The sequence below is a fragment of the Pelophylax lessonae genome (assembly GCF_965119305.1).
Source record: "Pelophylax lessonae genome assembly, chromosome: 6".
In the NCBI taxonomy this organism is placed as follows: domain Eukaryota; kingdom Metazoa; phylum Chordata; class Amphibia; order Anura; family Ranidae; genus Pelophylax; species Pelophylax lessonae.
In genome coordinates, this window is record NC_138773.1 from 129,061,530 (window position 1) to 129,082,175 (window position 20,646).

Below are 20,646 nucleotides of genomic sequence, written 5' to 3' on the forward strand. Positions count from 1 at the left end.
ACCCCTAAAACATTAGGGGTCAAGTATCATATGGGGGGAAGGTAGTTGGAAACGGCGCTACCTTTTATATATAAAGTAAAACCAACAGTGTATCCAGACCGTGGGGTAACTTTTAAGATATGTGCAAAATAAAGTGCCAGTGCAAAGAATATGTGTCGGCCGTAAAAGGCCCCAAAAATTAGCCCACATGGGTTTACCTAACAGCTAAGAACGTAGTATTTGGTGGCTGAAGGTACATTAGGCATTCACAGGAAACAGAAGTAAGTGTCGGCCATAAAAGGCCCTAAAAATTAGCCCACATGGGTTTACCTAACAACTAACAAAGTAGTATTTAGTGGCTGAAGGTCTATTAGGCATTCACAGGGTACAGAAGTAAGTGTCTGTATAGGCCCCAAAAATTAGCCCACATGGGTTTAATTGATAGTTAAGAATGTAGTATTCTGTGGCTGAAGGTACATTAGGCATTCACGGGATACAGAAGTAAGTGTCGGCCGTAAAAGGCCCCAAATATTAGCCCACATCAGTTTACCTGACAACTAAGAATGTAGTATTTGGTGGCTGGAGGTACATTAGGCATTCACACAGTATACAGAAGTAAGTGTCGGCCTGTATAGGCCCCAAAAAATAGCTCACATGGGTTTAACTGACAGCAAAGAACATAGCATTTGATGGCTAGAGGTACATTAGGCATTCACACAGTATACAGAAGTAAGTGTCGGCATGTATAGGCCCCAAAAATTAGCTCACATGGGTTTACCTGACAGTTAAGAATGTAGTATTTGGTGGCTGAAGGTACATTAGGCATTCACAGGATACAGAAGTATCTGTCGGTCTGTATAGTCCCCAAAAATTAGCCCACATGGGTCTTACTGACAGCTAAGAACGTAGTATTCTGTGGCTGAAGGTACATTAGGCATTCACACAGTATACAGAAGTAAGTGTCAGAATGTATAGGCCCCAAAAATTAGCTCACATGGGTTTACCTGACAGCTTAAGAACGTAGTATTTGGTGGCTGAAGGTACATTAGGCATTCACAGGAAACAGAAGTAAGTGTCGGCCATAAAAGGCCCTAAAAATAAGCCCACATGGGTTTACCTAACAACTAAGAACGTAGTATTTGGTGGCTGAAGGTATATTAGGCATTCACAGGGTACAGAAGTAAGTGTCTGTATAGGCCCCAAAAATTAGCCCACATGAGTTTAATTGATAGTTAAGAATGTAGTATTCTGTGGCTGAAGGTACATTAGGCATTCACGGGATACAGAATTAAGTGTCGGCCGTAAAAGGCCCCAAATATTAGCCCACATCAGTTTACTAAGAACGTAGTATTTGGTGGCTGGAGGTACATTAGGCATTCACACAGTATACAGAAGTAAGTGTCGGCCTGTATAGGCCCCAAAAAATAGCTCACATGGGTTTAACTGACAGCAAAGAACATAGCATTTGATGGCTAGAGGTACATTAGGCATTCACACAGTATACAGAAGTAAGTGTCGGCATGTATAGGCCCCAAAAATTAGCTCACATGGGTTTACCTGACAGTTAAGAATGTAGTATTTGGTGGCTGAAGGTCCATTAGGCATTCACAGGATACAGAAGTATCTGTCGGCCTGTATAGTCCCCAAAAATTAGCCCACATGGGTTTAACTGACAGCTAAGATCATAGTATTCTGTGGCTGAAGGTACATTAGGCATTCACAGGATACAGAAGTAAGTGTCAGCCTGTATAGGCCCCAAAAATTAGCTCACATGGGTTTAACTGACAGCAAAGAATGTACTGTATTATATGGCTGGAGGTACATTAGGCATTCACAGTATACAGAAGTGTCGGCCTGTATAGGCCCCAAAAATTAGCTCATATGGGTTTAACTGACAGCAAAGAACCTAGTGTATTTGATGGCTGGAGGTACATTAGGCATTTCCAGTATACAGAAGTAAGTGTCAGCCTGTTTAGGCCCCAAAAATTAGCTCACATGGGTTTAACTGACAGCAAAGAACGTATTATTGGATGGCTAGAGGTAAATCAGGCATTCACACAGTATACAGAAGTAAGTGTCGGCCTGTATAGGCCCCAAAAATTAGCTCACATGTGTTTAACTGACAGCAGAGAACGTAGTATTTGATGGCTGGAGGTACATTAGGCATTCACACAGTATACAGAAGTAAGTGTCGGCCTCTATAGGCCCCAAAAATTAGCTCACATGGGTTTACCTGACTGCTAAGAACATAGTATTCTGTGGCTAAAGGTACATTAGGCATTCACAGGATACAGAAGTAAGTGTCGGCCATAAAAGGCACCAGAAATGAGCCCACATGGGTATACCTGACACTTACCTTCAGCCACAGAATACTTCGTTCTTAGCTGTCAGTTAAACCCATGTGGGCTAATTTTTGGGGCCTATACAGGCCAACACTTACTTCTGGATGGGAGACCGACTGGGATTACCAGGTGCTGTAGGATTTTGGCTTTTCCTTTATTCGTTGGCTTTCTTTTTGTTTCTCCTGAGGTGCCATCTTGCCATTGCCAAATTCAAAGGGGTTGAGGGTTGCAGTTGTGATCTCCTACGGCCACATCACCCTGAACGCGCCCCATCTCGTCTGATCTCGGAAGCTAAGTAGGGTCGGGCCTGGTTAGTACCTGGACGGGAGACCATAGGGGAATACCAGGTGCTGTAGGCTTTTGGCTTTTCCTTTATTCGTTGGCTTTCTTTTTGTTTCTCATGAGGTGCCATCTTGCCATGGCCAAGTTCAAAGGGGTCGAGGGTGGCCGGTTTGATTGCCTATGGCCACATCACCCTGAACGAGCCCGATCGCGTCTGATCTTGGAAGCTAAGCAGGGTCGGCCTGGTTAGTACCTGTATCGGACACTGCCTGTGAATACCAGGTCCTGTAGGCTTTTGGCTTTTCCTTTATTCGTTGGCTTTATTTTTGTTTCTCCTGAGGTGCCATCTTGCCATGGCCAAGTTCAAAGGGGTCGAGGGTGGCAGTGGTGATTGTCTACGGCCACATCACCCTGAACACGCCTGATCTCATCTGATCTCGGAAGCTAAGCAGGGTCGGGCCTGGTTAGTACCTGGATGGGAAACCGCCTGGGACTACCAGGTGCTGTAGGCTTTTGGCTTTTCCTTTATTCGTTGGCTTTCTTTTTGTTTCTCCTGAGGTGCCATCTTGCCATGAGCAAAGTTCACAGGGATCGAGGGTGGCAGTGACAATCGCCTATGGCCACATCACCCTGAACGAGCCCGATCTCGTCTGATTTTGGAAGCTAAGCAGCGTCGGGCCTGGTTAGTACCTGGATGGGAGACCGCCTGGGAATATCAGGTGCTGTAGGCTTTTGGCTTTTCCTTTATTCGTTGGCTTTCTTTTTGTTTCTCCTGAGTTGCCATCTTGCCATGGGCAAGTTCAAAGGGGTCGAGGGTGGCAGTGATAATCGCCTATGGCCACATCACCCTGAATGCGCCTGATCTCGTCTGATCTTGGAAGATAAGCAGGGTCGGGCCTGGTTAGTAGGGATGATCGAACTTTTGAAAAGTTTGGTTCGACCAGAAGACCCGAATTTCCCGAAAGTTCGGTTCAGATTCCAGAACCCCATTGAAATCAATGGGACCCGAACTTCGGTAATTAAAAAACACAATTTTGAAGCCCTAAAACCCAATAAATGCCCCTAAAAAGTGCCTAGGGTTCTGGGTCATGCCCCAGGGACTATTAATCACACAAAAAAAGTTCTTAAAAATTGTCGTTTTTGATAGAGAGACAATTATTGAAAAAATTATTGGGAAAAAAAAAAAAGATTTCTTTGGATTTTGTGTCTGTGGGGTCTAAAAGGTGTACCTGTGACGTTTCAGCTCTGTAGCATGTCCAGAACCAGAATTATAGCATGCCAAACCTTCAAAAATGACTTTTTTGCTCAACCGTTCCTTTCTTTTGCTCCTAATCAACTGCACAGCCAATGTGTATGATGGGGACATAATGCAGTGCACTGGGAACAAAATTAGAGTTTTTTTTTTAAAAAGGTGCTGTCTCTTTAAATGTGCATATAACTAACGGGTGTATTTTCACAATGTCAGGACCCAGACTTGAACCTGGGACCTCCAGTGTGTCTGCCATACTTGCTGAGCCACCTGGAATGCTGGGCAGCTCCTTGGACAAATCCTTGAATGACCCTGCTGTGAATCTTTATTGCCTTGAACTTTGAACCCTTTGCTCCTCCCATGAACTTCCTGTTTTAAGCCATGTCTTTGCACTTCCTGGTTGGCAGAATATTGTGCCTTCAACAGCCGATATCTCGCTTGTCTCTCCTGCTGCCATCCGTATCTTTGCTACCATCCATTATCGACACTTGGCTTGTTCCTCGACTATGCTTTTGCCTAATCCCGACCTACTTGTTACCGACCTTTGGCTATTCCTAGACTACGCTTCTGCTTTATCCTGACCTGCTGTATCTGCTACTGGACCCTGGCTTGCTCACCTCCTGGTGGGGCGATCCTGAGGACCGCGACCTGGTACTAACACGCAGCAAAATCCATCTCCACCATCGAGGGAGTCAAACTAGGCCTTGCAGATTGCCGCATGTCTTCCTCCTCCTCCTCCTCAAAGCCTGCAAAAGTTCCGGAAGAATCGTCCTCCTCCTCTTCCACCCCTGGATACTGCTCAGGCCTCTGGGAGCTAGGCATAATGGGGTCAGGATTCTCAGGATAAAGGGGGCCTTGAGAGGCAAGGAAGTCCTCCTCTTCCTCCTGCTGCTCTGCCTCCAGTGCCCTGTCCATAATGCCACGCAGAGTGTGCTCCAACAAAAAGAGTACCGGTAGGGTGTCACTGATGCATGCGCTGTCCCGGCTGACCATCCTTGTGGACTCCTCAAATGCCGAGAGGACAGCACATGCATCCTTAATCAAAAGCCACTGCCATGGTGAAAAGAAGCCCAGGCGCGCTGAGCCAGTGCTGGTGCTGTACTCGCAGAGATATTCATTGAGGGCCCTCTGCTGCATGTACAGGCGCTGCAGCATAGCCAAGGTGGAGTTCCAGCGGGTGGGCATGTCACAGACGAGGCGGTGTACCGGCAGGTGAAACTCGCGCTGCACTTCGGCCAAACGTGCAGTGGCACTGTACGACCGCCTGAAGTGATTGCACACCCTTCTTGCCATCCTTAGCACATCCTGCATTCCCGGGTATGAGTTCAAAAACCGCTGTACCACGAGATTCAGGACATGCGCCAGGCATAGCACATGGGTCAACTTTCCCTGAAGAAGGGCGGCCAGGAGGTTTGACCCATTATCGGTAACCACCATCCCTGGCTGCAGCTGGCGTGGTGTCAACCACCTCTGGGCCTGTGCATGTAGAGCCCCAAGAATCTCAGGGGCAGTATGCTGCCTGTCCCCTAGACACACAAGCTGCAGCACTGCGTGACACCTTTTGGCCTGAGACATAGAATAGCCCTTTGAACGCTTACGTAGTACCTCATCATATTCAAAGGACCATTCTGCAGAGGAGGGCATGGAGGAGGATGAGTAGGAGGAGGAGCAGAAGGGGGTAGAAGTGATTGATCTACCCGGATCAGCGACACCACCAGCTGTTTGCAGACGTGGGGGCAACCTGGCTGCAGCACCGAGCTCTGGCTACAATCCCTTCCGCTGGCAAGCAGTGTCACCCAATGAGCAGTGACAGAAATGTACCGTCCCTGCCCATGTTTGCTTGACCAAGTGTCAGCCGTCAGGTGTATCTTACGGCTGACTGACGTGGCCAGGGACGACACTACATTGCCTTCCACATGTTGGTATAGGGATGGCAGGGCCTTACGGCAAAGTAATGCCAACTTGGCACCTGCCACTGTGGAACTGCACATTTTGCAAAGTCACGGAAGGGAGCAGACTCTACCAGGTTAAATGGTAACAGTTGCAGAGCCAGTAGTTTTGCCAAACTACTGTTTAGATGCTGGGTATGTGGGTGGCGGGGAGTATACATTTGTTTTCGTTCCAGCATGTGTGGAATCGAAATTTGGCGTCTAGATGTTACAGCTGGTGGTGTGCTGGAGGTAGATGCGACACTGCCTGCTATATCATCATCCCTGTCAATGGAGGCTGCCAACAGGTGACGAGTGACTATAGCAGGGCCAGGAACAGACTGATGTGCAGGTGGAGCATGAGGAGCAGCGCGAGGAGGACTAGGAGGCCGACTGACCGATCTTTGGCCCTGTTGTGGGTTCTTCAATTGCTCCTGCCAACAGGCCAAGTGGTGGGTTGTCAAATGCCTGTTTAGGCAGCTTGTACCCAGGTGGTTGACATTTTTGCCACGTTTTATACCCTTCTGACAAATCTTGCAGATCTCAACTGTTCGGTCTGCATGGGATGTCTCAGAAAAGGCCCATCAAGAAGAGGTGTGTATAGTGGCCCGGGAGACAACAGGTGCGGCCTTAGATGGAGCGGGCCGTCTGCTCTCCCCTCTTGCTTGCTCTGCCTCCTCCTCAACCTCAGACCCAACATCAGACTCTATAAAGGACTGAGCATCAGGCGTGGCCCGGGAGACAACAGGTGCGGCCTTAGTTGGAGCGGGCTGTCTGCTCTCCCCTCTTGCTTGCTCTACCTCCTCCTCAACCTCAGACCCAACATCGGACTCCATAAAGGACTGAGCATCAGGCTGGAGTAGATGGCCGACACTGTGGTCAAACAGCTCAGCTGACTCCTCTGCCATGTCTGAAGTTGGGTCTAAGGGAGGACGTGAGGTGGACATGGACTCATCTCTATTTGTTCTGCCAACTGCAGAAGACTGACCACTTTCTCTACCTGGGTCACTGTTGTTGCAGATGATGCCGATGATGAGGGTTTGGTAATATAGTCCACCACCTCCTGTACGTACTGTGGATGTATAGCTTGGCCACTGCCGGAGAACAATGCAAATGGTGGCCTGGCTGAGGACTGACCACCACGTCCACCCCTGCCTCTAGACACCCTAGAAGCTGTGCCCCTTTCTGCAGCAGGGCTACGTATGCCTTTTCTTGGTCTACCTGGCATATTTGTCACTGAGGCGTTGGCAACTCTGTGCGGTGAAAAACGCACACTGCTATGCGACCCACAGTTGTCGCTGAATACAGCACAGCAGATGCGTGTCACGCACAGTGGACCTAACGCTTTCAAGAACAGGCGTTAAGTTGTCACTGAGGCAATGTATTTTGCTGACTAGCAAGCACGTATACCTGCTGTAGATATATCAGCACTGTGGAACGTGCTCACTACACAGAACCCTCACACTTTCACTTTCCCTACAGAAACTTGATTATTACATCTAACTACTGTGGTTACAAAGTTCCCTAACTACACTAGATATGCCTTTCCTCACACATGAGTTTACCTGACAGCTAAGTATGTAGTATTTGGAGGCTGAAGGTACATTAGGCATTCACAGGATTCAGAAATAAGTGTCGGCCTGTATAGTCCCCAAAAATTAGCCCACATGGGTTTAACTGACACCTACTAACGTAGTATTCTGTGGCTGAAGGTACATTAGGCATTCACAGGATACAGAAGTAAGTGTCAGCCTGTATAGGCCCCAAAAATTAGCTCACATGGGTTTAACTGACAGCAAAGAACGTACTGTATTTGATGGCTGGAGGTACATTAGGCATTCACAGTATACAGAAGTGTCGGCCTGTATAGGCCCAAAAATTAGCTCACATGGGTTTAACTGACAGCAAAGAACGTAGTGTATTTGATGGCTGGAGGTACATTAGATATTTCCAGTATACAGAAGTAAGTGTCGGCCTTTATTGACCCCAAAAATTAGCTCACATAGGTTTAACTGACAGCAGGCCCGACCCTGCTTAGCTTCCGAGATCAGACAGGATCGGGCGTGTTCAGGGTGATGTGGCCGTAGGCAATCACCACTGCCACCATCGACACCTTTGAACTTGGCCATGGCAAGATGGCACCTCAGGAGAAACAAAAAAAAGGCCAACGAATAAAGGAAAAGCCAAAAGCCTACAGCACCTGGTATTCCCAGGTGGTCTCCCATCCAGGTACTAACCCGTAGGGATGATCGAACGGTTCGGGTCGACCATCGGTTCGACCCGAACATTGGGTGTTCGAAATTCGGCCGAATTCCGAACTTTTTGCGGTAAAAGTTCGGAATTCGGCCACCAGAACCGCCCAAAATGCACTGGTACAGGAACTGGGCTTTAAAAGAACGTGATTGGCCCAGAAACATCAGCAAAAGCCAATGAGGGGGCAGGAGTCTTCTGGGAACGAGATTGGAGTGACTACGGAGACCAGGTTCCAATCAGAAGTGAATACGCCCCACAGTATATAAGATAGCCCCGCCTAACCCCTAGCACAGTGATACAGAGTCTGTTGAAGAGAGTGGAAGCATTTCTCTTACTCCTGCTTTGCTACACTATGTTTTCTGCATAGGCGATTGCTTCTAAAGCTCCATATAGCAGAATTGCATTCAGCTTACAGCCAGTCAGTGTAGTTAGAAATACAGCGATTGTGCTGGTTTTTTGAGTTAGAAATGAGGAAAGGGATATCTAGTGTAGTTAGGGAACTTTGTACCACAGTAGTTAGATGTAATAATCTAGTTTCTGTAGGGAAAGTGAAAGTGAAAGTGTGAGGGTTCTGTGTAGTGAGCACGTTCCACAGTGCTGATATATCTACAGCAGGTATACGTGCTTGCTAGTCAGCAAAATACATTGCCTCAGTGACAACTTAACGCCTGTTCTTGAAAGCGTTAGGTCCACTGTGCAAAAGGCTTTGCAACTGTGCGTGACACGCATCTGCTGTGCTGTATTCAGCGACAACTGTGGGTCGCATAGCAGTGTACGTTTTTCACCGCACAGAGTTGCCAACGCCTCAGTGACAAATATGCCAGGTAGACCAAGAAAAGGCATACGTGGCCCTGCTGCGGAAAGGGGCACAGCTTCTAGGGTGTCTAGAGGCAGGGGTGGACGTGGTGGTCAGTCCTCAGCCAGGCCACCATTTGCATTGTTCTCCGGCAGTGGCCAAGCTATACGTCCACAGTACGTACAGGAGGTGGTGGACTATATTACCAAACCCTCATCATCGGCATCATCTGCAACTACAGTGACCCAGGCAGAGAAAAGTGGTCAGTCTTCTGCAGTTGGCAGAACAAATAGAGATGAATCCATGTCCACCTCACGTCCTCCCTTAGACCCAACTTCAGACATGGCAGAGGAGTCAGCTGAGCTGTTTGACCACAGTGTCGGCCATCTACTCCAGCCTGATGCTCAGTAATTTATGGAGTCTGATGTTGGGTCTGAGGTTGAGAAGGAGGCAGAGCAAGCAAGAGGGGAGAGCAGACAGCCCGCTCCATCTAAGGCCGCACCTGTTGTCTCCCGGGCCACGCCTGATGCTCAGTCCTTTATAGAGTCTGATGTTGGGTCTGAGGTTGAGGAGGAGGCAGAGCAAGCAAGAGGGGAGAGCAGACGGCCCGCTCCATCTAAGGCCGCACCTGTTGTCTCCCGGGCCACTATACACACCTCTTCTTGATGGGCCTTTTTTGAGACATCCCATGCAGACCGAACAGTTGCGATCTGCAAGATTTGTCAGAAGGGTATAAAAAGTGGCAAAAATGTCAACCACCTGGGTACAAGCTGCCTAAACAGGCATTTGACAACCCACCACTTGGCCTGTTGGCAGGAGCATTTGAAGAACCCACAAAAGGGCCAAAGATCGGTCAGTCGGCCTCCTAGTCCTCCTCGCGCTGCTCCTCGTGCTCCACCTGCACATCAGTCTGTTCCTGGCCCTGCTATAGTCACTCGTCACCTGTTGGCAGCCTCCATTGACAGGGATGATGATATAGCAGGCAGTGTCGCATCTACCTCCAGCACACCACCAGCTGTAACATCTAGACGCCAAATTTCGATTCCACGCATGCTGGAACGAAAACAAATGTATACTCCCCGCCACCCACATACCCAGCATCTAAACAGTAATTTGGCAAAACTACTGGCTCTGCAACTGTTACCATTTAACCTGGTAGAGTCTGCTCCCTTCCGTGACTTTGCAAAATGTGCAGTTCCACAGTGGCAGGTGCCAAGTCGGCATTACTTTGCCCGTAAGGCCCTGCCATCCCTATACCAACATGTGGAAGGCAATGTAGTGTCGTCCCTGGCCACGTCAGTCAGCCGTAAGATACACCTGACGGCTGACACTTGGTCAAGCAAACATGCCTATCAAAGTATACAGTATACATATCCAGTATACAGAAGTAAGTGTCGGCCTTTATTGACCCCAAAAATTAGCTCACATAGGTTTAACTGACAGCAAGGAACGTAGTATTTAAAGGATGGAAGTACATTAGGCATTCACAGGATACAAAACATTTTTTTAGGCCATTGGTTACCAAATGTAGTTTATCTTGTCTAAAAGCAGTGTTTTAAGACTCTAAAAGACAAAAATAGTCATTTTGACTAAATTTAACTAATGTTTTTCAGACCTTTGGTGACCAAATGCATTTATTTTGACTAAAATAGTCTTTTTAGACACTTGGAGACCAAAATAGAGTCATTTTGACCCAAACAAATGTTTCAGGCGATTGGTTACCAAATGCAATTATCATGTCCAAAACCGGCTTTTTAAGACTCTAATAGACGAAAATACAGTCATTTTGACTAAATTTTTATTTCAGACCTTTGGTGACCAAATGCAGTTTTTTTTACTAAAAAGGGCTTTTTAGACACTTGGAGACCAAAATAGAGTCATTTTGACCAAAAAAATGTTTTCAGATCACTGGTTACGAAATGCAATTATCTTGTCTAAAACCGGCTTTTTAAGACTATAAAAGACAAAAATACAGTCATTTTGGCTAAAAAAAGGTTTTCAGACCTTTGGTGAACAAATGCATTTATTTTGACTAAAATAGGCTTTTTAGACACTTGGAGACCAAAATAGTCATTTTGACCCAAACAAATGTTTCAGGCGATTGGTTACCAAATGCAATTATCTTGTCCAAAACCGGCTTTTTAAGACTCTAATAGACGAAAATACAATCATTTTTGACCAAATACAGTTATTTTGACTAAAAGGGGCTTTTTAGACACACTTGGAGACCAAAATAGAGTCACTTTGACCAAAAAAATGTTTTCAGATCACTGCATACGAAATGCGATTATCTTGTCTAAAACCGGCTTTTTAAGACTCTAAAAGACTAAAATACAGTCATTTTGGCTAAAAAAGTTTTTCAGACCTTTGGTGACCAAACGTAGTTATTTTGACTAAAAAGGGCTTTTTGGACACTTGGAGACCTAAATAGAGTCATTTTGACCAAAAACATTTTTTCAGGCCATTGGTTACCAAATGCAATTATCTTGTCCAAAACCGGCTTTTTAAGACTCTATTAGACGAAAATACAATCATTTTGACTAAATTTTTTTTTTCAAACCTTCGGTGACCAAATGCAGTTATTTTGTTTAAAAAGGGATTTTTAGACACATGGAGACCAAAATAGAGTCATTTTGACCAAAAAAATGTTTTCAGATCACTGGTAACGAAATGCAATTATCTTGTCTAAAAGCAGTGTTTTAAGACTCTAAAAGACAAAAATACAGTCATTTTGGCTAAAAAAGTTTTTCAGACCTTTGGTGACCAAATGCAGTTATTTTGACTAAAAAAGGCTTTTTAGACACTTGGAGACCAAAATAGAATCATTTTGACCAAAAAATGTTTTCAGATCACTGCATACGAAATGCAATTATCTTGTCTAAAACCGGATTTTTAAGACTCTAATAGACAAACATACAGTCATTATGGCTAAATAAAGGTTTTCAGAACTTTGGTGAAAAAATGCATTTATTTTGACTAAAATAAGCTTTTTAGACACTTGGAGATCAAAATAGAGTCATTTTGACCAAAAAATGTTTTTAGATCACTGGTAACAAAATGCAATTAACTTGTCTAAAACAAGCTTTTTAAGACTAATAGACAAAAACACAGTCATTTTGGCTAAAAAAAAGTTTTTCAGACCTTGTGTGACCAAACAAAGTTATTTTGACTAAAAAGGGCTTTTAAGACACTTGGAGACCTAAATAGAGTCATTTTGACCAAAAACATTTTTTCAGGCCATTGGTTACCAAGAGTACTTTACTTTGTCTAAAAGCGGTGTTTTAAGACTCTAAAATACAAAAATATAGTCATTTTGGCTTAAAAAGGTTTTCAGACCTTTGGTGAACAAATGTAGTTATTTTCACCAAAGGTCTGAAAAAAAAATGTAGTCAAAATTATTGTATTTTCGTCTATTAGAGTCTTAAAAAGCCGGTTTTTGACAAGATAATTGCATTTGGTAACCAATCGCCTGAAACATTTGTTTGGCTCAAAATGACTCTATTTAGGTCTCCAAGTGTCCAAAAAGCCCTTTTTAGTCAAAATAACTACGTTTGGTCACCAAAGGTCTGAAAAACTTTTTTAGCCAAAATGACTGTATTTTTGTCTTTAAGAGTCTTAAAAAGCCGGTTTTAGACAAGATAATTGCATTTCGTTAAAAGTGATCTGGAAACATTTTTTTGATCAAAATGACTCTGTTTTGGTCTCCATGTGTCTAAAAATCCCTTTTTAGTCAAAATAACTGCATTTGGTCAGCGAAGGTCTGAAAAAAGAATTTAGTCAAAATAATTGTATTTTCGTCTATTAGAGTCTTAAAAAGCCGGTTTTGGACAAGATAATTGCATTTGGTAACCAATCGCCTGAAACATTTGTTTGGGTCAAAATGACTCTATTTTGGTCTTCAAGTGTCTAAAAAGCCTTTATTAGTCAAAATAACTGCATTTGGTCACCAAAGGTCTGAAATAAAAAATTAGTCAAAATGACTGTATTTTTGTCTTTTAGAGTCTTAAAAAGCCGGTTTTAGACAAGATAATTGCATTTCGTATGCAGTGATCTGAAAACATTTTTTGATCAAAATGATTCTATTTTGGTCTCCAAGTGTCTAAAAAGCCTTTTTTGGTCAAAATAACTGCATTTGGTCACCAAAGGTCTGAAAAACTTTTTTAGCCAAAATGACTGTATTTTTGTCTTTTAGAGTCTTAAAACACTGCTTTTAGACAAGATAAACTACATTTGGTAACAAATGGCCTGAAAAAATGTTTTTGGTCAAAATGACTCTATTTAGGTCTCCAAGTGTCCAAAAAGCCCTTTTTAGTCAAAATAACTACGTTTGGTCACCAAAGGTCTGAAAAACTTTTTTTAGCCAAAATGACTGTATTTTTGTATTTTAGAGTCTTAAAAAGCCGGTTTTAGACAAGATAATTGCATTTCGTTAAAAGTGATCTGGAAACATTTTTTTGATCAAAATGACTCTGTTTTGGTCTCCATGTGTCTAAAAATCCCTTTTTAGTCAAAATAACTGCATTTGGTCAGCGAAGGTCTGAAAAAAGAATTTAGTCAAAATAATTGTATTTTCGTCTATTAGAGTCTTAAAAAGCCGGTTTTGGACAAGATAATTGCATTTGGTAACCAATCGCCTGAAACATTTGTTTGGGTCTAAATGACTCTATTTTGGTCTCCAAGTGTCTAAAAAGCCTTTTTTTGTCAAAATAACTGCATTTGGTCACCAAAGGTCTGAAAAACTTTTTTAGCCAAAATGACTGTATTTCTGTCTTTTAGAGTCTTAAAAAGCCGGTTTTAGACAAGATAATTGCATTTCATTACCAGTGATCTGAAAACATTTTTTTGGTCAAAATGACTCTATTTTGGTCTCCATGTGTCTAAAAATCCCTTTTTAGTCAAAATATCTGCATTTGGTCACCGAAGGTCTGAAAAACAAATTTAGTCAAAATAATTGTATTTTCGTCTAATTAGAGTCTTAAAAAGCCGGTTTTGGACAAGATAATTGCATTTCGTTACCAGTGATCTTAAAACATCTTTTTGGTCAAAATGACTCTATTTAGGTCTCCAAGTGTCTAAAAAGCCTTTTTTAGTCAAAATAACTATATTTGGTCACCAAAGGTCTGAAATAAAAAATTAGTCAACATGACTGAATTTTCGTGTATTAGAGTCTTAAAAAGCCGGTTTTTGACAAGATAATTGCATTTGGTAACCAATTGCCTGAAACATTTGTTTGGGTCAAAACGACTCTATTTAGGTCTCCAAGTGTCTAAAAACCCTATTTTAGTCAAAATAAATGCATTTGTTCACCAAAGGTCTGAAAACCTTTTTTAGCCAAAATGACTATATTTTTGTATTTTAGAGTCTTAAAACACCGCTTTTAGACAAGGTAAAGTACTCTTGGTAAGCAATGGCCTGAAAAAATGTTTTTGGTCAAAATGACTCTATTTAGCTCTCCAAGTGTCTAAAAAGCCCTTTTTAGTCAAAATAACTACGTTTGGTCACCAAAGGTCTGAAAAACTTTTTTAGCCAAAATGACTGTATTTTTGTCTTTTAGAGTCTTAAAAAGCCGGTTTTCGACAAGATAATTGCATTTCGTTACCAGTGATCTGAAAACATTTTTTTTGGTCAAAATGACTCTATTTTAGTCTCCAAGTGTCTAAAAAGACCCTTTTGGTCAAAATATCTGTATTTGGTCACCAAAGGTTTTAAAAAAAAATGTAGTTTAAATGATTGTATTTTCGTCTATTAGAGTCTTAAAAAGCCGGTTGTTGACAAGATAATTGCATTTGGTAACCAATCGCCTGAAACATTTGTTTGGGTCAAAATGACTTTTTTGGTCTCCAAGTGTCTAAAAAGCCTATTTTAGTCAAAATAACTGCATTTGGTCACCAAAGGTCTGTGAAAAACTTTTTTAGCCATGATTGCATTTTTTTTTTTAGAGTCTTAAAAAGCCGGTTTTAGACAAGATAATTGCAATTGGTAACCAAAGGTCTGAAAACCTTTTTTTGGGCAAAATGACTGTATTTTTGTCTTTTAGAGTCTTAAAAAGCCGGTTTTAGACAAGATAATTGCATTTCGTTACCAGTGATCTGAAAACATTTTTTTGGTCAAAATGACTCTATTTTGGTCTCCAAGTGTCTAAAAAGCCTTTTTTAGTTAAAATAAATGCATTTGTTCACCAAAGGTTTGAAAAACTTTTTTAGCCAAAATGACTATATTTTTGTATTTTAGAGTCTTAAAAAGCGTGTTTTAGACAAGATAATTGCATTTCGTTACCAGTGATCTGAAAACATTTTTTTGGTCAAAATGACTCTATTTTGGTCTCCATGTGTCTAAAAATCCCTTTTTAGTCAAAATAACTGCATTTGGTCAGCGAAGGTCTGAAAAAAAATTTAGTCAAAATAATTGTATTTTCGTCTATTAGAGTCTTAAAAAGCCGGTTTTGGACAAGATAATTGCATTTGGTAACCAATCGCCTGAAACATTTGTTTGTGTCAAAATGACTCTATTTTGGTCTCCAAGTGTCTAAAAAGCCTTTTTTAGTCAAAATAACTGCATTTGGTCACCAAAGTTCTGAAAAACTTTTTCAGCCAAAATGACTGTATTTTTGTCTTTTAGAGTCTTAAAATGCCGGTTTTAGACAAGATAATTGCATTTCGTAACCAGTGATCTGAAAACATTTTTTTGGTCAAAATGACTCTATTTTGGTCTCCATGTGTCTAAAAAGCCCTTTTTAGTCAAAATAACTATATTTGGTCACCAAAGGTCTGAAATAAAAAAATTAGTCAAAATGACGGTATTTTCGTCTATTAGAGTCTTAAAAAGCCGGTTTTTGACAAGATAATTGCATTTGGTAACCAATCGCCTGAAACATTTGTTTGGGTCAAAATGACTCTATTTTGGTCTCCAAGTGTCTAAAAAGCTTTTTTTAGTCAAAATAACTGCGTTTGGTCACCAAAGGTCTGAAAAACTTTTTTAGCCAAAATGACTGTATTTTTGTCTTTTAGAGTCTTAAAAAGCCGGTTTTAGACAAGATAATTGCATTTCGTTACCAGTGATCTGAAAACATTTTTTTGGTCAAAATGACTCTATTTTGGTCTCCATGTGTCTTAAAATCCCTTTTTAGTCAAAATAACTGCATTTGGTCAGCGAAGGTCTGAAAAAAAAATTTTAGTCAAAATAATTGTATTTTCGTCTATTAGAGTCTTAAAAAGCCGGTTTTGGACAAGATAATTGCATTTGGTAACCAATCGCCTGAAACATTTGTTTGGGTCAAAATGACTCTATTTTGGTCTCCAAGTGTCTAAAAAGCCTTTTTTAGTCAAAATAGCTGCATTTGGTCACCAAAGTTCTGAAAAACTTTTTTAGCCAAAATGACTGTATTTTTGTCTTTTAGAGTCTTAAAAAGCCGGTTTTAGACAAGATAATTGCATTTCGTAACCAGTGATCTGAAAACATTTTTTTGGTCAAAATGACTCTATTTTGGTCTCCAAGTGTCTAAAAATCCCTTTTTAGTCAAAATAACTGCATTTGGTAAGCGAAGGTCTGAAAAAAAAATGTAGTCAAAATAATTGTATTTTCGTCTATTAGAGTCTTAAAAAGCCGGTTTTGGACAAGATAATTGCATTTGGTAACCAATCGCCTGAAACAATTGTTTGGGTCAAAATGACTCTATTTTGGTCTCCAAGTTTCTAAAAAGCCTTTTTAGTCAAAATAACTGCATTTGGTCACCAAAGGTCTGAAAAACTTTTTTAGCCAAAATGACTGTATTTTTGTCTTTTAGAGTCTTAAAAAGCCGGCTTTAGACAAGATAATTGCATTTCGTAACCAGTGATCTGAAAACATTTTTTTGGTCAAAATGACTCTATTTTGGTCTCCATGTGTCTAAAAATCCCTTTTTAGTCAAAATAACTGCATTTGGTCACCGAAGGTCTGAAAAAAATTTAGTCAAAATGATTGTATTTTCGTCTATTAGAGTCTTAAAAAGCCGGTTTTGGACAAGATAATTGCATTTGGTAACCAATCGCCTGAAACATTTGTTTAGGTCAAAATGACTCTATATTGGTCTCCAAGTGTCTAAAAAGCCTTTTTTAGTCAAAATAACTGCATTTGGTCACCAAAGGTCTGAAAAACTTTTTTTGGCAAAATAACTGTATTTTTGTCTTTTAGAGTCTTAAAAAGCCGGTTTTAGACAAGATAATTGCATTTCGTATGCAGTGATCTTAAAACATTTTTTTGGTCAAAATGATTCTATTTTGGTCTCCAAGTGTCTAAAAAGCCTTTTTTAGTCAAAATAACTGCATTTGGTCACCAAAGGTCTGAAAAAAAAATGTAGTCAAAGTGATTGTATTTTCGTCTGTTAGAGTCTTAAAAAGCCGGTTTTGGACAAGATAATTGTATTTGGTAACTAAATCGCCTGAAACATTTGTTTGGGTTCAAACTGACTCTATTTTGGTTTCAGAGTGTCTAAAAGCCTATTTTAGTCAAAATAAATGCATTTGTTCACCAAAGGTCTGAAAACCTTTTTTAAGCCAAAATGACTGTATTTTTGTCTTTTAGAGTCTTAAAAAGCCGGTTTTAGACAAGATAATTGCACTTCGTATGCAGTGATCTGAAAACATTTTTTTGGTCAAAATGACTCTAGTTTGGTCTCCAAGTGTCTAAAAAGCTTTTTTAGTCAAAATAACTGCATTTGGTCACCAAAGGTCTGAAAAAAAAAATGTAGTCAAAATGATTGTATTTTCGTCTGTTAGAGTCTTAAAAAGCTGGTTTTGGACAAGATAATTGTATTTGGTAACTAAATCGCCTGAAACATTTATTTGGGTTCAAACTGACTCTATTTTGGTTTCCAAGTGTCTTAAAGCCTATTTTAGTCAAAATAAATGTATTTGGTCACCAAAGGTCTGAAAAAAATTTAGTCAAAATGATTATATTTTCGTCTTTTAGAGTCTTAAAAAGCCGGTTTTGGACAAGATAATTGCATTTGTTAACCAATCGCCTGAAACATTTGTTTGGGTCAAAATGACTCTATTTTGGTCTCCAAGTGTCTAAAAAGCCTTTTTTTAGTCAAAATAACTGCATTTGGTCACCAAAGGTCTGAAAAACTTTTTTAGCCAAAATGACTGTATTTTTGTCTTTTAGAGTCTTAAAAAGCCGGTTTTAGACAAGATAATTGCATTTCGTAACCAGTGATCTGAAAACATTTTTTTGTTCAAAATGACTCTATTTAGGTCTCCAAGTGTCTAAAAAGCCCTTTTTAGTCAAAATAACTACATTTGGTCACCAAAGGTCTGAAATAAAAATTTAGTCAAAATGACTGTATTTTCGTCTACTAGAGTCTTATGGCGCTTTTCCACTGAATAGAACCGTACCGGCTCGGCACGCTTTTGTGCTTTTCCACTGCGGTACCGCATGGTATAGGGTCGGAACGGTTCGGTACGGTACGGTATAGGTTTGCTTTTCCACTGCATGGAACCGAATGGTACGGTACGGTACGGCTCTGAAAAAACAGTACCTACTCGATTGTGGTTCCAACAGGTACCAAACTGGTACCATATCCCACAATCTTTTGCATGCAGTCACTACTAGCCACTGATTGGTCAGAGAATCACACCCACCCCGTTGTTATCCCACCCACTTAACTTTAGTACTACTTTAGTGGAAAAGCAAACCTATACCGTACCGTACCGAACCGTTCCGACACTATACCATGCGGTACCGCAGTGGAAAAGCAAACCGGGCCAAGCAGGGCCGAGTAGAGCTGAGCCGGTACTAGCCGGTACTTGCAGTGGAAAAGTGCCAATAAAAAGCCGGTCTTGGACAAGATAATTGCATTTGGTAACCAACCGCCTGAACCATTTGTTTGGGTCAAAATGACTCTATTTTGGTCTCCAAGTGTCTAAAAAGCATTTTTTTTTTGCATTTAATCACCAAAGGTCTGAATTTTTTTTTAATATTTATTGAGTATAAACAGTACACTGAATAAATAACATGAACGGTAGACATAATCAGTTACAGAACCAGTGTTCGGAAAAATACAAATATATAAAGGATATAACAGCAACAGTACAGGAAAACGTCATCCATAAACCATTGCATTCAGGTGAAAATTACAGCCAAGTAAACAAACCTGAGCATGTGCCCCTGTGCATAAGAGAAGGATAAATAAAAACATACAGTTATTCCCTCCCAATAGTAATAGGACCATGAACATCTAGCAATATAGCACACACCTCCGTAAAGTAGCAAAAACCCACCTGAAGTACTAAGTGCAAAGGAGAAGGGAAGGAAAAAAAGGAAAACAGTGACAGAAAATTTAAAGGTTGGGGGGAGGGGGAAAGGAAGGGAGGACTCTGCACGCTAGACCTTCTCAAGAAATGCTACCCTATCCAATGAGCAGCCGATCCATAACCAAATGGGGGGAGCCAAGGCCGGGTCATCCAACCAAGGTTGCCATAACGAGGCAAATTTCTTGTGAGCATTTCGATGCTGGTATGGCTTTTCCCTGATTAAAGAGGCATTGACCTGTGTTATCCACTGGCCACTGCTCGGCACCCTGGAGGCGATCCAAAATCGATGATTGATGAGAGGCAAAGATTCCACGTCTGCCCATCTATGGGTCCAAGATCCTCCCTCCCAGGAGGGAAGAGGGGGTCCTGCATGGATCCCAACAGAAGGACATAAACCTGTGAGATCATACCCTTCTTGTCCGAGACCCAAAACACCTCACCCAACAGGCAGTGAGTGTCGGGTGTCAAAGAAGCCAAGCTTGCCTGGGCCATCATCGCGTGTCTCAATTGTAGGTAGCGAAAGAAACAGTGCCTAGGAACATCAAACTCCCTCTGTAAGTCTTGAATATATTTCAGTACCCCAGCTCTGAACAATTGTGGTATAAAATATACACCATGGGCCTCCCACATCTCCGCGCCCTCTAGACGAAACAGTTCCGAAAAGTTGCGATTATGCCAAATCGGAGTCTGAGGAAGGTAACCCGTGATCTGCAACATCCCCTTGACACAGCGCCACACCATGCGAATCAAGGCGAGTGTGGGTAACCGAGTCCCCATATTGGAGAACCCCGCTTCAAGGTGTACAAGGACAGGGTGAGGCGAATCAGTAGGGACCCAATAGGAACGAATGGATCCAAAAGACCCCAGCCCCCCATATGCTGAACCTGGAAGGCTAGAAAATATACTCTGGGGTTGGGGACTGCCAAGCCACCACTATCCTTGCACATCTGAAGGGTAGCCAATTTAATCCTAGCCACTTTTTAGCACCAGATCAGTTCTCGGAACTGGGAGTCAATCCTATAGAACCATTTCCTGGGTATCCAGATTGGGGAGTTGTGCAAGACATAAAGAAGTTGAGGAGCCCACACCATCTTAATTAGATTGACTCGCCCAGCCACCGACAAGGGAACTTTGCAGCAGAGGTACGAGGTTCAGTGTGATATACTGGGTAGGATCAGGAGACACCTGGATCCCCAAATATTTGAAGCAGTCAACCACTCGCACTGTGGATGCACAGTCCGGAAGAGGCTGAGTTATGGGATCAAGGGGCATTAAAACTGATTTATCCCAATTTATGGAAAATCCCGACAGGGACCCAAAATAGTCAATAAGGGACATTACCGCCCGCAAGGATTCCCCTGTATCACCTAGGTAGAGCAGTGTGTCATCCGCATAGAGTGAGATAACGTCTGCATGGGAGCCCCTTCTGAACCCCACTATGTCAGGGGAGGACCGAATCCGCGCCGCTAAGGTCTCCAGTGCCATGGCAAACAGCAATGGAGATAGTGGGCAGCCCTGTCTAGTCCCC